This window comes from Etheostoma spectabile, chromosome 11 (assembly GCF_008692095.1).
Source record: "Etheostoma spectabile isolate EspeVRDwgs_2016 chromosome 11, UIUC_Espe_1.0, whole genome shotgun sequence".
Lineage (NCBI taxonomy): Eukaryota > Metazoa > Chordata > Actinopteri > Perciformes > Percidae > Etheostoma > Etheostoma spectabile.
In genome coordinates this window covers 5,123,209-5,141,796 of record NC_045743.1, presented here as the reverse complement: position 1 = coordinate 5,141,796, position 18,588 = coordinate 5,123,209, and the positions used below count along the sequence as shown (strand labels likewise).

At 38.8% G+C, this 18,588-nt stretch overlaps 1 protein-coding gene across 1 annotated transcript in view; it reads right to left on the bottom strand.

The window, feature by feature from the left end:
* Nucleotides 1-18,190, bottom strand: part of nck2a (NCK adaptor protein 2a) — a 44,981-nt gene extending 26,791 nt beyond the window's left edge. The window contains exon 1 of the mRNA XM_032529232.1: nucleotides 17,928-18,190. The gene's annotated coding sequence lies outside the window, so the exon portion shown is untranslated. The remainder of the gene's footprint in view (nucleotides 1-17,927) is intronic.
* Nucleotides 18,191-18,588: the final 398 nt, after the last annotated feature.

The following is an 18,588-nucleotide window of genomic DNA, read 5'->3' as shown; positions in this document are numbered from 1 at the left end:
TAGAAAAACATTATGTGAATGAGTATAATAAATAACCACCCAAAAGTAAGAGGGGTGACTATTATTCTTTTCCTCTTCTTATTTTCTTTTCCTAATTGTTTCAGAAACAAAAAGTAGAGGAAAAAAGAAATAGTTCAACAATTTAGGAAGCAAAATTATCATGTATTTAGATTTAATGCCACCTGATGAATGTAAGTCCAATATTCACTCTCTTTTAGCTCCGTGTTTTACTCCTGAGAGAAATATCTGCTCTTTAGCTGCTAAATGCTAACTATGTTCACCAGTTAGTAACTGTCTGTCTGCGGTTTGGAGCTGAGCAGGTGGTGTATAGTAGTGCCGTGCTGAAAACAGCTGCCTGCCTAAAACCGCACTATGAGAGTGGGGACAGTGGACCAAAACAGTAAAAATGTGGGCCGGACAACTTAACAGTGAACTAAAACTAACTACAAAGCTCTGTAAAGCTGAGGGCTGTGGAGGGCTTCGAATGGCGGGTTAGCACAGTTGCACACGTCGTGTGTATGAAATGTCTACTTCATCACTGCGCTGCATTTGTATGAACTATCATATTCTGGCCATGGGTCACATCTCTTGCAGGTTCACAAGGCTGATTTATTTATCACTTTCCACTTGCGTAGTTTCCTTAATGTGGAAATTAGCGAAAGTAACACCACTACACAAAGGTGGTGACTCACTTGATGTTAACAATTTTAGGCCAATCTCCATAACCAGTAATTTAGCTAAGATTTTTGAAAAGCTTATTTTTATGCAACTGTCTAAATATTTTAATAACTTCTCCATCTTGACTCCAAATCAATCTGGATTTAGAACTAATAACTCTACAACAACAGCCCTTACTTTATTTACCAATGATATTTTTTCTGCACAAGATAACAGGTCTACTGGTGCAATTTTTATTGACTTCACTAAGGTGTTTGCGCGGTCAATCATTTCTCTTGATAAACTATATGCTATTGGTCTTTTCAAATCTGCTGTTCTCTGGTTTAATGCATATCTTCAAGTGTGTCTTAATGCTGTTCTCTCCCAGTCTAGAATAATTTGTTTTTATTTTACTTTTATTTGCCATTTTTATAAACGATCTATCCAAAATATGCTTAGGCAGCCAGATTCATCAATGTGCAGATGACACAGTTATGTACACATCTAAACACGAAATATCTGAGATTCAAACCTCACTTCAGTTTGATTTCAATCGTATTCAAACATGGTTCTAATCTTCTAATATGCTTCTATTGAATAAAAAGAAATCTTATAGCATGCTTTTTGCAACTAGATCTGCACTCTATTAGCAAAATACTCTTTTGATGTTAAATTTCTGGATGGTACACCTCTAGAGAATGTTGAAGAGTTTAAATATCTGGACCTTTGGCTCAACTCCCAAATTACTTTCAGACCTCAGACCTCATATTATATATATATATTTTGAAAAAAAATAAACTGTAGCTTAAGAATGTTATATTGCTCAATTAATTGTTTTATAAAACAAATTAGATTAAAAATTATTACTCAATTATTGTTGTCTATAATTGATTATGCGGATCTTGTTTATCAGAAAACAGCCAAAACCAACCTTAAACCTCTGAATGTGATTTATAATAGTCTCTGCAGATTTGTTCTGAGGTGTTGAATGCATCCTCATCAGATGTATCAGTCATTGAATCTTCTTTCGCTAAATGCTCAACGTCAGTTTCATTGGTTGAAGTTTGTTTCTTTCAGATAGCATTTTTTCAAACTAACCATCTTATCTGAAACAAGACTTGATCCTATATTGATCATCTTATACCCTAAGAGACACTAACCATCTTTCCTTCTCCGTACCACATATATCCAAAGAAATTGGAAGGAGAGCCTTAAAATTTAAAGCCCCTTCCGATTGGAATGGTTTACCAACGTCTTTTAAAGCTATCTCCTCTTTTCACCAGTTTAAGATTTCTCTTCCTAATTATTTGCATACATGCTGCAACTGTTTTCTGCATACTTGATACTTATGTTTGATTTTTTTTTTTTTTTTTTTGTATTCTTTTATCAACTGTCTATATTAATGACCTTAACTGTTTATTGTCTTATATGTAATGGTTGGACTGGGGAGGTTATGGGTGGTTTTGGTGTGATGGTGAGCTTTTGTCTTTTTTTCTGTCAGTATGTGTATATGTTTGTGATGTATGTTTTTTTTTTTTTAAGTCCCCTCAAGTTGTTTTGTTAATTGCCTTGTCTAATTGTGAATGTACTGTATTTTCTTTCCTTCAAGGACCCCCTCAAAAACGAGATGCTACATCTCAAGAGGTTATTCCTAATAAAGAATTTTAATGAATGCTGATTATTTTAAAAAGATGAATATGTGTTATCAACTTAGCCTCTAACTTTACATGCCAAAATTCCAACACAAGGAATATAACACCTGGCTAAATGAACTTAGGTTTCTGTTTTGCCTTCAATTGAGGGTCAAAAAGGGCCATCATGTTCATCTCTGGCCAATGCTTTGGTTTAAACAATTTAAACAATTTAGATACTTCTTCTCACCCTCTCAGCTCTCCGGTTTCTATTATGGTTTTCTGCACTCTGGGATTTCTTAACCTGACATTTTACGATACATCTGAATGCCACTGCAGTGATTTAGTGCTTCCGGAGCATAGGATGGCATTCCTGCTTCTCTAACATGCAGATGATATCACTCCTTCCACTGAACTGCTGCCACATAAAACACTACAGCACCACATTCAGCAAGCCTCGGCCGGCAGCTCTCCATGCCATGCTGAGGAAGACTGAATTCACACTCAAACTGTTATTCTGCCAAGCCAAAAAGGCAGATAAGGTAAATAGATATTGTGCAGCAAGTGTATATGATTTTGTGTGTGTGTGCGCATGCATGCATGTACGTGTGTGTGTGTATGTGTGCGTGTGTATATATGTGTTTGTGCGGCGCAAGAAAGAAGAGAATCCACAGGACATGTTTGTGTGCAGTCTTGAATTCTCAGGAGAACTCTGTGGCCCTCTGAGCCATACATCTCATAAATAAAGCAGGATTTCCTTCAGCTGCAGCCGTGTGTGTGCGTGTACGAGAGAAAGGGCACAAATGCATTAGAGGAGGCCTATCATATTGCTCTATTCAGCAACTGAATTAACTCCCAAGCACGCAAAAGCAGCAGATTTCAGAACAAATAAAGACATAACATTTTCATAGCCTAAACGTTCAAAAACACATGAACTGGTGATAATCTGCCTTAAGAAATAAAACGATGTATCAGGTATCAAAATGCAAGTAATCAGAGAGGATGTATGACTTTTGCAAGTTATTGAACATTCTCTATGCAGTTAGTGCGGTTCTTTCACTTTCAGTTGTCACACTTAGATGTGATATGACCTTGGGATGAACCATTTAAAATAAAAAAATACCAAGAGTCTACTACAGCTAATATGATACAGTTGTAAACTAGTTATTTTACAGGTCAAGGACATGCAACATAATCATAATGGTGTGAAAATATGTCAATTGAGAATCAAAACATTACCACAGGATAGCAGGACATCACAAAAATGGTATAACGGACAATAAAAGTAAATATTGAAGAAAAACACATTAAATCTGTGGATCCAGAATGTGGGACACATACACATTTTAAAAGCCATTTCTCTGGGGACTTCTTTGTAAACACACCAGCTGCAGATTAGAGACAGAAAAGCTACTCCTTTTTTATATGAGCATGTTGCTTCAGGTACTAGTCTGACAATCAAATGCAATTTCAAAGTGATATATAAGGCTTGTCAGGTGGCAAAACACTTCACACCGAATACTATGAAACAGGATTTGACAATTATCTTTTCTTTTGTCACAACAATCACAAGGTAATTAAACAGTAGAAATATGGGGTTTCCATTACAGAGCAATGTACCAGGACTGTGAGCTTACATACAATGAGCTAGGTTATATCGTGTGGACGATGACCCTGCATTAACAGAAAAGAGAGAGCCTTATTCAGACAAATGAGAGGGTTGGGTTTGTTCATGCAGGTCTAATGTTGAGCAGATCATTAAATATTACCATCTAATAATAATAATAGATGTCCCTGCACACACTACCGGTTGTGAGGTCTTCGATTCAGATATGCAGCTACTATCACTTGGCTGTTCTTTACTGTGTCTCGTCTTGCTCTTTGGTAATTCTGACAACATTGTTTTGCATTGTAGAAGCAGCAGAGCTGGTGGCAGGTTTTCACAAGAGTTGAATTCCATCCATTTAATCCCCCCATAGCATGTCCCAGGATACACACTAGAGCCTGACAGATAAAGGATTTTTAAAGCTGATTAAAAATCCGATATTCCAATATATCAGTCAATATACGGTATATTAAGAAAATATTAAAACATACAGAAACGCGTAACAAACATAAACAAATTTCCCTAACAGGAGTTATTTGTAGTTGTTTATGAGTCTTCTCTAAAATATGATAATAATTTGTTTTGTCACAACAGAACAGAGGAACATCAACTTCTGATAAATAAATTGTATAAAAATACAAACTTAAGATATGAAACTTAAAGGCCATTGAACAAAAACCCAATTAAAAAATTATAATAGTAAGTGTTGCCAACAGGGACGTTGTAAAGCGCCCTCTGGTGGACAGACTATGAAACAGCAACAATCATAACATGGCTGACCGTCCGTTTTAATTTTTATTTTATAATATTCATTCATCAGAATAATTTGTCATTATACATGATTCTGATGAATGAATATTTTAAAAAAAATACATAAAATATTAGACACACACCAACTCACTCTCTCACCCAAACCCACACATTACTCTTAAGACGCTTGCACTGTTTTATCCTCTGTGTGTAGTTTGGGCCTTTCCCTTAATCACAGAGATTTCATAATTATCTTTAGGGAAATTAGTTAGAAAAATGTCTCTCTGAAAGCTTCAGTCACCAATGTCATCAATGTGTTTGTTCTCGAGGGAATGTCATGAGGAAAATACAATACTTTAATTTTAAATAAGCAACTGGCCATCCGGTGCATGCTTATAGATCCTGTAACGCAGAGGTTTTCACCCCATGTGGCCCAGAGAGCTGAGAGTTGCAAATTGTTGGATTTAAAATAATGCACAAACAAGCCTACTGCACTGATCCATGCCTGATTAAAGGTGTGCTAACCAGGGAAATCAGTAGCTGAAACTCCGAGTCCTCACCGAAAATGACGGTACAGTCAGTCACATAGATACAACTCCGAATAGATTCACTGGACCTCTTCAAAATTGTCTTCTGTTATATACTTCAAAGCTGAAGATGCTACAAAAGTGCTCAATTCGTCATTGTTGTTAAAACATGCTGCCGTGTTGATATAGCACTACTACTACTACTACTACTACTACTACTACTACTACTACTACTACTACAACAACAACACTCTAGTACTACACTTATAGAAACACAACCATTATAAACATAACACTACATGACCAACCTCTATTGATGTCAATTTCGGGCCTTAGGATTTGATAGTTTTTTTTTTATTTTTGGCCTGTGACTAAAATCTAAAAATGAAATGAACAGCAGAAGATGTGTAATGTTGATTAAATCTGTATCTGACACATTAAAAAAATACTTTTAGTCCACTTATTTTGCACACTGCTATTATTATCTGTCTCTTATATGGTTCAGAAAAATTTAGTTAATAATAGGGAACTCCTTCAGGAACTGGGTTATTCCTACATGTATACACCTTAACCGGGCTAGATTGGTTTAAGCGTCTGCGCAGTGTGACGCACAGAGAGCCTCAATTCCCAGTACAATAATCCCCGTTGGACTAACGTTACATCACATACAGACGCTGCCCACATGGCTACCTGTCTTAAGGGGGAAGGGCAGCCAGTAACGATCATGTAAAGGACAACGGGGAAAGTTTACTTTTCTATCAAGCAGCAAAATAGTTTTAGCGTCAATATTGCAACGTCCTGCGATGTGACTATTGCAATGCAATGTGCACATGCGCAAAATATCGTGCAGCCCTACCTCAATTTGCAGGGACAGATAATATGTTAAAATTACTACCTTGAAGAAATTAAAATTTAAAAAAATAAAAACATCTGCCCATCACAGATTTTGAGCAGCATGTGAAACCCCTTAAAAAATTAATCATTAGACTTTGGAAGCGTCCACAAGAATGATGAGAGATTGTTAATGAGGCTCAACCGCAGAGGGATGCATGTAACATGGGCTGTGATGCACTAAGGGGAACTTGGAACATGGATCATTCTGTGAAATGAAGATAACCAAAGCTTGTGCTCTGGGTGAGATAACTCAGTGTTTGTCTGCATGTCCAGCGGTTTGTGCATCAGCACAGCCAAAGGGGAAAACGTCCACTTAATTAAATCAATTAGAGCATGAAGGGCCTGCCGAAGCCTCTGCTGAAACCATGATGGAACAAACTCAAATAATAAATTAATCTTTCAAGAGTAACAGAAAATCCAATAAAGGATGACTTTTGACATTATAAGACAAGCAAGCCATCATTGTTGTCAATTTCCCCCGGGGGAAGCGCTGAGGGATTAAACTACTCCACAGGGGCAAAGCCCTGGGGATGAGAGACCCAAACCAAAATGCTAAATTTTGGGGTTGGGGGGGTTATTTTGGGTTTTGACCCCTTTTTAAAAATTTGCTGGAATCGGGGGACATGCCTAAGAAGTGGAAACCCGGGGTCAGCCTCATGGTAAAGTTTTCCCCAAGTGCGGGAAAAGGGGGGCCGGTGTTGTAAACCCCGGGGTTAAGGGGAACAAAGGGGATTCCGTCCTGGTGTGGAAAAGGGATCAAATTTTTCTCTCGAAAGGGATCCTGGGGGGGCCGGGAGTATCCCCAACCATCACATGTTTTTTGGGATTGAGAAGGCTAGACCGGGTCCCCCTGGGAGATTGTGGGGGGGCGGAAGTGGGGGGCAAGGGGGTCCCTTCTCAGGGCCCCCAAAATTCTGATAAAAAAGGGGAAGCTGTGTCCGGGTTTCTCGGCAAAACGGCCCTTTTTTCGGGTAGGTCCCTCCGCCGGTCCTTTCACCAATCCTTTTGAAATATTTTAACGGATACGAGGCTATCGGGGTGGGGGGGGTTGCTTTCGGGGGGCTCAAGATCTCTTCTGCTTTTGAGATCGTGGCCGATGCACAGGGTCTGTGACCTTCACACCCCTGGATCGGTTTCAGCAAAATGGAAGGCGGAGGAGGCTCCGCATTTCTAAACTGAGGCCATGGTTTCAGCAAAACCGATAGAGGCCTTCTTCGGGTGGGGAATGACCCATCCCCCAAGAAAAATTTTTAAATCCCTTGGGGCCCTTTCGCAAAAAAGGGGGGACAATGGAGGGGGAGATTGGTCGGAGACCGGGCCAGTGGGGGGGTTTTTTCATTCCTTTTTTCGCCCGGCTGAGCCAAAGGCAAAACTCTAAATTTACCGATCGTTTCGTTCCCTACCCCCCTATGTTAAAGGCTGGGTACAATGGGGCTGTGAACACCAAAAAAAAATGGGTCGACTAAAAGCCTAAAATTTTCGCAAAAAAAAGACGGGGGGGGGGGCCGTTAATTCTAATTGTGCTGTCCCAGACTTGTCCGGGTGGCTATTTGCGGTATATTTAACTTTTGACCTAATTATTTTGCACTAAAATGCTCGTCTGTCGGCTCTGACGCGCATCAGCGTTTGTGCATGTCCTCGCACTGAGGGGCTGAACATAGGGGGGTTGGGCTTCGGGGCTGGAACATAACTTTATTTTAAATTTTTTACTTTTAAAAAAAAAGGATGTCCATTTAAAAATTTCTGTATATTTAAAAATACTGGGGTAAAGATCAGGCCTTGCTGTTTTTGTTTAAACTCTTTTTATTTTCTCTTGAGTCCCTTTTTTTCCGGGTTGTCCAATCGATGGTGTAGTGCCCTTTGGGTTTATTCAAGTTCTAAAAATCAGCCCCCAAAAAAGCATGGGCCTCATATCCAGAGCAATAAAGTGAAAAATTTCCCTTTCCCTGTATTATTTTTTTGGTTTGAAGGGCTTTAAACCCGGGGGGTCTGGGGGGTGTCTAGGGAAAAGTCCGTTGTTGCGGGTGGGTCGCTTATGTTATAAAACGTTATATACTATAAATATTTAAAATTTTGATTTATTGCCCCTAATAAAAGACAGGGAACCCAAACCCAAAAAGTTAGCTACCGTCTTTTGATGTATGCCATGTTTTTATCGAGCTGCTAAAAAGTTACTTGCATACTTTTCTTCGACGGGTGGTTTTAAATTGCTGCCCCACCACCGATGCTTTGACTGGGGGGGGAACTGCTGTAAGACTGTGACCCCGTGAAAGAGGGGGCCTAAACACCCCCCCTTTGCAATTATGCTTTTACTCTAGACTGTAACGGTCTATGCTCCCCGATGAAAAAACATGGGAAAAAATTTACCAAAGAATTTTGTCGAGCCAGAACATCCAACCAAAACGAAGTCATTGGGGGAAATTACAGCCTTCACAACCAAAAATGGATTGCAATCCATCAAACAAATAATACCTATTTTGGGCCCATACATTTTTTGTGGGATGCAACCAACCATTTTTTCCGTTGCAATAATTTTTTAGGTGCACCCAAAAGTGATTAAAACTGTGCCTACCAAACAGGGAAATTTTAGTGTTAGGCAGCATTGGCCTTTATCCTTAGAAAAAATTTGTCATATCCAAAAGCTTCCAATCTTTGCATTTGTGAGATGCCGGCTATTTTTGCGGTTTTTTTTTGAAAAAAAAAACGATAGCCATGTTGATTCACTTTGTTTTTTATCAATTTTTTGATTATCGTTAATCATTGTTGGTTCAAAGACTTTAGTGGTAAAAATTACACAACAGGATTGCCTTTTGACTTTGCAAAGGGGAATAAGCCGAAAGATTCGCGTCTTTTTCCCAAACTCTCATCCCCGCTCGGCCTTTTTTGAAATGGGTGTGCACAGAAATTGATTTAATAATGGGGGTAGTAATAGTTTTTAAAATAAAGTGGGATAAAACATGTTTAATTAAAAAGTGGGTTTGTACATCTATTTTTTGCTATACATGGTTAAAAAGGGAAACTGGGGGTATTGGAAGTTTTAAGGGTTTAAAACAGTTCACTGAAATTTTTAAAAAAAACCTAAACTATTCCACAGCCAGCTGCAATTATCTTTTCTTTCCCCGGTGGCCAACACAGGGTGTCCGGCATCCCTTTTCTCAGTGTTCTTTTTCATTTCCAAAAGGTTTCAAAAATTTTACAAAAATTTAAACAATAAAACTGTTCAGTTTTCATTTAATAGAACTCTGTTCATCTCCAATCATTTTTAATCTTACATTTTTACTTGTGTGTTTGTTTGTGTTGTGGAACCTAATGTCCTGAACTTTTGTCCAAAGTTTACACTCTCCTATGAAGTGTCACTCTGTCTCTCTTCATAGCCTGAAGTACCAATTTTCTGCCATGTAATACAAACCCCATACACACTGAAGGACAGTGTGGGGGAGCTGTGGCTTCTTGATTACGATTTAAAGAGCAGTTCTGCAGCCTGTTTATAAATGTATGGTTACGCTTCTTTGTTAAGGGAGGAGGAATCAAAATCACCAAAGTAATCTCCCTGAAGACCTCAGGTTTACAGTCCCCCGCTCCCCAAATCTCATCTATTGTATGATACATTAATAAAGAAACATTAACAGCATTACATATTCATAGTCCTTTGCAGAAATCTGTTTTCATTAACTTGTATAATCATCAAAGTGTTACTCCCCAAGAGTGTAAGGCTGAGATACTGTACCACTGTACTACGTCCTGCCCCCCCCCCGTGGCCCAGAGAAGGATTAGGCCCAGTGCCCAGTGGTGACACAAGGGCACTGGAGCCAACAGCCTGTTAGTTCAGTTGTTGGGCATGAATTAGGAACTCAAGCCGGGTGGCGGAGGACATAGGTGATGACAGAGACAAAGGACAAGGAGGAGAGATTGGACAAACTGAAGGAACAAAAAGAAAGCACTCAGGGGAGACAACTGAAACCCTAAAGTACCGATACGAAGCAACAAAAAAAAAAGTCATGGAAAATCTAAAGTATGAATTACAGACAAAAGAGACATCCACTCATGGTGGGATAATGTGTTTTTAAAACAGATGTAAACAAGACTAAGAGTCTCAATAGCAGCTCTGAGAGGCTATATTAGACACAGTGGTTCTTTGAGCTAAAGAAGGCTTATATCAGCGTGCCAAAAGGCTCACAATGAAAATGTTTACATGGAGATGTAAAGCAGGTAATGGTTGCCAGTGTCACCACCTTACTTTAGCATGTAAGCATGGTAACATAAACAGAAAGTACAGCTGATTGTTATTATTTTTGCAAGTAATTGGTCATGAACCAATGTATGGGCAAATTAATATTTGGGCTTGATGATCGTGCTAGATGAAATTTCAGGGGATCACTTTACAATTCATACAACCAAAGGGGTAAGCGATTGTCCACAAAACTTAGCTCATATGGCGCCACTTTAATGCTACCAAGCACTCACCCGCTGTTAGCATTCCATTGACTGCCATTCATTTTGGTGTCACTTTGACAACGAATAACTTTACATCTGAAGCATTTAAAACTTCAGTTGTTCATTGTTTATTTCTAAGAAACACAACAATGTATAAAAGGATCCATTGCCTTGTATCTCACATTGTGGCTCTGTAGCAGGCATTTTTGGAAAAAAAAAATTGGATAACAATTGTGTCATATCCAAGCGACTTGCTGTCATATAGTCGACAAGTCACCGTACTGTCAGGGGAAGATGATTGTATTAACCACATTTCATGACAATCCATTTAATATTTGTTAAGTATTTGACTCAAAAATCACATAATCTTATGATGGCACTAACAAAAAAGACAAAGGATCACCAAAGTTAGATGTAACATGTGGGAACTGCAAATGTCTGTACAAAATGCTGTGCTAGACAATCACGTAGATGTTGAGATATTTCAAAGAATAATGGTGAAAAGTAAGGGGAATCGCCAAAACCCTCAGGATTCACACTCACCATGAGAATTTGTTCAAAATTGCATGCTGAGCGAGATTGCCATCCCTGGAGATATGCTGCTAAAAATAATAACAATTAAATACCTTATTGCGCTGCAGCAAAGTGGTGTGAAGGGAATTTTTAACAATACCAGGAAGATATATATTCAACTTTTAAAACACAAAAACATAAATTTTCTTTAAAAAAGGACATAATGTTTAAAGGCCATTGTGTGGCTTCTGCTTAATAGTAGCACACACAATGTTTTGTCTTCCTAGATCATGGGTCATAGAAAGGGGGTCCATTGTCATAAATGTTCAGTCAGTTTAATGGCCACCCATTCCCCAGATTACAGATGATTACAATGACAATAGGGTGACCTTTATCTCACTAACAACTCTTTGTGAGTATCGTTTTATGTCTCCTGACTGCCCATCTGTGCCTGCACTTATTAATTCCTTCTCCTCTCCTAAAGAGATCAGGATTTCCTGATGTAGGCAAACAATACACGTAAACATAAAAAAAACTTTTAATGAGTCTAAAACACCAAGCTGTGATTAAGTGTTTTAAAGTGACATACATTTAACCCTCCTGTTGTCCTCGGGGTTAAATTGACCCGTTTAAAACTTGTTAAAAACAAACTACAAAAACATAATAAAAGTGACAAAAGAATTGGAAAAACAAGCTATAAAATCATTGAGAAAAGTGTAGGAAAAAAAACGTAAAATTGTCAAAATTTTGGCCCAGAAAAACAAAAAGTTGCAGGTCGATGGGAAGACAACACAAGGATTAAAGTTCACTTTCCAAGAGAAACTCCTTAAGAGTCATGAAATAACTTCCTTTTACTCATAGCGCAAACCTTCAAATAAAAAGACCTATGTTTCACCTAGTCTTAAAATTGATATCAAATTTTTTAACTACCAATTCTATTTTTAAAGATTTCTTTTCAGCAGCGGAGGGGGGGATATAATGTTAGTATCCTCTAACATTATATCGCATTTTTAGTAGTTTTACTGTGAGTCCGTTCAGCTTTAAAGATATCACGGCAAGCTAATGAACAATTCCAGATACATAAAACATTTTGCAATGTGCATCTCACATCACATTTTCACTCACTATGAAAACTACGGTCTCCTCTGGACTCTGATAAACTGTGATAATCAACTCTGATGACCGTCTGTCACTGTTTCAGGAGTCTCACATTGCCAGACCTACCACCACCGCGCTGCAGAGGAAAGTCTGGCTAGCCCACGCAACATTCCAGGATAATAGGAAAAAGTGCTCTGGTTCATTGGCATTTCTTTAAACCAATCACAATGGTCTTGGGTGGCGCTATGCGCAGGGACGCATGGATGACAATATCAAAAGGGGAAAGAGAAAGGGGAAAGGGGAAAGAGAGCAAATGTTCGCTTAAGTCCAGTGCAGAGGGCTCTGTAGAGTCATGTAAAGTTATGATAGTTCATAAAATATTTTTGTTAAATTATTTTCCCACAACTCCTACTCAAAACAATAGATTAACAAAACACTGTATAGGACCTGTTTGACATTTAATCACTTAGAGTGTGTAAGGACATTAAGCATTATATAGGAGAGAGAGACGAGCACAGTAATCAGTCTCAGCTCATAACTGTGCAATCACATAAAGAAGAAAGAGGATTTGGCTTATTATGTCGTCTGTAAAGATGTGACTCAAATTACTTGTTTGTTTGTTAAGTATTTGACTTGAGAAGCCAACAAATTAAAGAGAAGAAATTCAGCTGCAAACAATGTCAGTCAAAACCAAATCAACCAAAACCAAAAACAGAAAGAAATAACATATAGAGATGATACTTTGCTTCTACAAGTAACACCCAACCTAGCCTGCAACACCACCTTGTTTATCTGTTCATTCATGTGAGTCAAACTGGCAAAGTAAATTACAAATGTGTGTCCCAATTCATATTTGGCCTCCCTAAAAATCTGTATTTTGAGAACAAATAAATTATATTAGACACTGCTTTCATGCATAACAATACATCAACTTGGGCAATTGGGAAATATCACAAGTATACATTTTATTTCCCTGAAATCTGTTACCATGTGTTCATTAGTCACAAGTAAAATACTTACAAACCCAAACCAATGAAAATGGCACTGTAAGGTGCAGCCTATGTAATCAAAGTCAGGCATTAACAGTTTTTTTTAAATCAGCCTGGGTATGATGGTAATTACTACATGTGGTAGTACAATTAGACATATTGCTATAGGGAATTTTAGTAATATCAATATATTTTTCCTTAATCTTGATTTTTGATTGTCAATTTTCCATTATGAAAAACCAAGTAACGTTCATTTTGTTTGAATTAACAACAGGGCTCCCATAGCATTAAATAGTGACACCTGAAGGGGTCCAAAACACCTTAACGAGAACGATTACCAAGTGAATAGATGATAACAGCCTCTGAACCTACTAGTAGGTAGCAGGTCCCTTCTAACCCATATCTATGTGGCTGAAAATGTTTAAATGCTTCGATTCTTATTTATTCAGTAAGGAAGACAGCTTCTTTCTAACACTAGTTCAGTGAACAATCTGTGATCATTCTGTAATTTAATGGAGTGATAACATTCAAAACGGTTTAACTCCTACAGTAAACTTGACTGAGTTTATTTGCTGGTTTTAAAACCCCTTTTTGTGGTTTTAAACAATTTGCCTTCCCCATTAATTGATACGGTCGCCTGAAGCATCACTCCGTTGGTGCCCTTTTTTGGGGGGTTTAAAGGGGGGTTTATTTTAAACAAAAAGAACGGGCCTTGGAAAACTAAAGGGCTTGATTTTTAATGGGTTTTCCCCAAACCCCAAAAATTACAAAATTTAGAAAATTTAAATTCATTTGGGGCCCTTGCAATTTTTTTAATTTTTGTTTTTGTTTTAATTGGGGCCACACCCCCACCCAAAGGGAAAAACCGCCCCAAATTTTTCCCGCCCAGCCTTTTTTTTAATTTTGGTTTTAAAACCCTGTTTTAAAAACCCCTTTTCATTTGGAAAAGGGGATCGGGGTAGTTTTTAATTTTTTCTTGAAGGTTACATTTTTGGGGTTGTTTTTTGGTATTATTTATTCCCACATTAAACCCCTTAAAATGCTGCAAACTAAAAGGGGCCCTTCCCCTTTTATTATTTTAAACTGTAAAATGTTGCTCAGTCAACCCAATTTGGTCTGAACAATCCCAAACCCCAACAAAAAACCCCAAAAGGCAATATTTAAATCCTTAAATTTTTTCCAAACCCCCAGAAAAAACCCACAAAATAAAAATTTACAAAGTTTTAAAGAGAGAAAAAACAGTTTTAACCCCACTGGAAAAAAGCGGGGACCAGAGATTGTGTTTATTTTAAAAACGTTTAAAGGGGTTTTTAAAGTTTTAAATTAAAAGAATTGTTTGTAGGACCCAAAGAAGCAAAAATTTAACAAGGTTCCTAATTTTAAAATTTCAGCAAACAAAAAGGGTTTTTTTCCATTAAGCTGTACTTCAGGTGTAGTGGTTTACATCCACAGCAGTAAACGGATATGGTCAAAACCCCATTTAACGGGAATCCCCGGTTACCCCAATTTTTCCCCATTTTAAAATTGGGGGGGGAAAAATGGCGGAAAATTTGGAAAAATCCTTTGAGAAACTTTTTCCCTTTAGTTTGGTTTAAAATTTTCCGGCCCAACTTTTACAATTGGTCAGAATAACAAAGCAGCCAAAAGGGGCCCCAATTATCCCAAGGGGAGCAAGCTACCCAAACCCGGGGCTTTCCAATCCAAGCCGAGAAAGCTTAGCCAAGCGACCCCAAGCTAGCCAAGGGCCCAAGCTACCCAAAACCGCCTAACTACCCGGGCCCGGCCTTTTTCCAAAATTTTTAGTTATTTTTTTAAACCCAATGTAAGTTTCAGTCACCCACTTTTTGTAAACAGCCATAGGGGCAGCAAATTTGTTTTTCCCCAGTGAAGAAAAATTGATCTTTTCCCTTTACCCTTTTGGCGGGGTCCCCCATGAAGGCACTCTTTTTATTATGATGGTGGTTTTTAACCCAATTCAGTAGCGGATTTAAAGCTAGCTAGGGGCCCTAAAGTTGGTTAGCTGCCCCTTTTTTTGGCTCATTCCCTTCCCCACTTTTTTTGTTGAGGCAAAAGCTTCTTTTTACCTTTCTCCCGATGTACGCAAGTGGGCGGGGTTTTGAGCAGGGGATTAAGGCCCGGCCGCTGCTCCCGACCCAAAACACTTTTTTGGGTTTTATAGCAACGGTCACGTGCTATGCTTTTTCTGGGGAGGGAGAGGAAATTTTAAAATACGGGCATGCCCCGCATTAAACACAATTCCCGATCCATCCGTTATACCCTGGTTACTGAAGGACTTCTTTAGGTTTGTTAACAGGGTTATGAGAACTCAGATTTTAACCGGGATAAGGTGTTTACATGGAGTTTGAGAAACTGACTTAACCCAAATTTAATTGTTTTTTTAAACTGCATGTAAACGCACCTATACTGACATACAGCAACAAGTGAAGAGAAGTGCTTTGTACTACTTACATTAAACTTAAAGGGCCACGTCTTGACCTCTTGGCAAATACCTTAAATAAAGGTTGTTTTATGGTTCTGCGTAGAATCAACGGTGTACTCCTGCAGACCCCCACCGACCCCTCTGCGTCTGACCCGGCCCGCCGTACCCTGACGTGCACCTCTCAAAAAATGTAACTACACGTTGTGGCCACGCATGTCGCTTGGCCGTGGCTTGGTAGCGCTGCATTTCCCCCAACTGTTTTCCTGGTTCTCCTTCTCCATAAACAACATGAAATCAAGGAGAGGGGTAACTTTTCCTGCTACAGATTTCCCACCTTGGTCAGAAAGCACAGGGGAGACAAACGGTTTCTCTCACTATGACTCTAGAGTCACAACTTGCTTCGAAGACAATTGCCGTCACTCTATCACTTCTCCTTCGCTCTATTACACACACCCCGCCCCCCACCACACACACACACACACACACACACAGTCTGTGACTTGAGGCACATATCTACGCACAAGTAAACAAAGAGTTTGCTATTGATGCTCCGGAAACTACACACCCCCTAGCATTCTTGCGGTGAAATGCGATGCAAAGAAACGAGTTCAAGAAAGGGTCACAACGTTGTAGAAGAGACGGCGTAGCTACGGCGTGTAGTTTAAGCACAACCATAAAACGGCCTTAAGGCAGTCAGTGTGCGTTTACATGCCCAGCAGTAAGCAGGGTATTGGTTATGCCGTGTCTCCCCGTGTACATGAGCGGGGAAGAATGGGAAGCAGGACAGGAGTAACTGTACCTCCGGTGCAATAGGTGGCGCTTTTTCTTCTGGTTGACCTTTGTCAAAATTACAAAGACCAATCACTAAATTGGTAAAATTTACCAACTTAATGTTTCGTTTATACAATCTTGTCACAGTGTACAACAGTGTAACCGTCAGATGACTGACAACTTGTTGGGCTCATTATCGGTTGTAAGAACTCTGATTTTAACCTCTTTGAGAAATCGGGGTATCCACTTAACCCAAATACAATATTTTTTTTAAACTGCATCTCAACTCAGTATAGGAAGTGCTTATACATTTTACTTAAGTAAAAGTAGCAATAACTTAAGCTTTCAGATAAATGTAGTCAAGGAAAAAGTGCAATATTTCCCTCTGAAATGTAGTGGAGTATGAACTAGCAATAAATAGAAATACTCAAAGTAAAAAATAGCTTCAAAATTGTACTCAAGTACAGCAATTGACCACTGCCAAAATACAACAACATCTAGCTTTTTTTGTTTCCTCTTATCCAGTGAGTAGTCACCCTTCTAGTTTTAGTCTGGTTTAAAAATACTGAAATGTGCAAAGCATTTGAATTACGTTAGCCCTCAAGACTTCTTAACTTGTGATGCAAGACAGGAAGTTACTGTATTACCGGCCTAACAGTCCATTATTGCACTTGCCTTCCACATACCTGTCATTGCTGAGTGAACCTTGTCCTGTGCGTTGCCATGGTGCCCTTAACAGAAGGTGTGTCTGCACAATAGGTGTGCCATAAAAGTGTACCTCACCCCAAAACTGCTGCCTGTACCTTAAAGCAACCTGAATCATTACATTGCCACTGCATACGTGAGATAAAAAGACATTGCTCCTCGTCTTTGAGGAAAAAAAAGTATATCAATGTATGTTTTAGTCATAAAATACAACGCATCCCATCATCCTTTGGGATTGATGGGAAGGGTGCATGGTGTAGTTACCATGAAGAGCCACTAGAAACACTGACAAGCTCGGCATGTGGCAACAGTCGCCAATCTATGGTGTTATGGCAAATGTGGTTCATTGTGTAGCTATTGCGTTTTTAACAATAAGCTCTGACACGCCATGCACTCTAGTGATGAACACATGCTCTATTGTGTTTTTTAAAATAAGTAAATAAAGAATGCACATTTAGAAGAATAATTCAAACAAAACAGATGTCTTCGAGAACAGAGGTATCGATAAAAAAATAATAATAATAAAACAGTAGCCTGCGCTTACAGGCCTTTTAAGAAGTGACCCAGTGTAAATATCAGCTTACAAAATGGGTAAATGAATACATGTCAACTACCTGTTTTAGTTGAAGAAATTAACAATTAAGGCATTCGGGGTGTGTTGCTTAATCGAAACAAATGCAAGGCAACCCGCGGTTCCAGCACAATGTCTGAGTGGACAAAGACCAAGCGTCACATCTAGAAAGTGAGTCGAGTGAGCTACCGTTTTTATCCAACTTTTACGATTGTTTGCGATTTAAATTTCCGTGGGAAAATAAAACAAAAAAAAACAGACGTTTAAATAGCGCTTGAGTGGGCAAAGTAGCCGGTCAAACTGCACCAACTTACACAGTTCATTTGCGGTTCCAGGCTTACCTTAGTGCTCACTCCAGTGAGAACGGGCAAAACGGTGACACACTCCGCCAAACCAGAACCGAACAATAAGTAGCTGAGCCCGCGTATAACCGACACAAATACCGTTTAAATCCACCTATCCTTAGGTTTAACTGTGTCTTTGTGTTTCTTTTAAAACATGGGCTGACTCTACTGCTCGACCTAACCTCGTTTGTTTTTCTGTCGCGAGCTGCCTGCCTCGCTCGGTGCCTACACCTCATTCACCCGTTTCAAGCTAGACCGGATGTGCGATCCACTTTCGCTCACAGGTTTCAAAATAAACGGCAATTGGACATGGATGGAGATACAATACAAGTTTCTCCATGGCATTTGAGTAGAAAAGTGAATTACCAGTCCTGAATTAAAAATGATAGTCGAGTAAAAATACATGAGTATTATCAGCTAAATGTACCTTAGGTATCATAAGGAAAAGTAGGCTACTCATTATGCAAAATTGCTCCTTTCTGTTTCAGTTATGGTATTATAGAATAGTATATTATTCAGTTTTGTATCACTAACATGTTGTATTGTGATTTAATGTTAAAAGTCATGTTAAATTCAAATTCCTTGTGTGTGCACATACTTGGCCAATAAAGCTGTTTTTTGTTACAGTTCCTAAATGTGAAGCCAATTTTAAAGACTT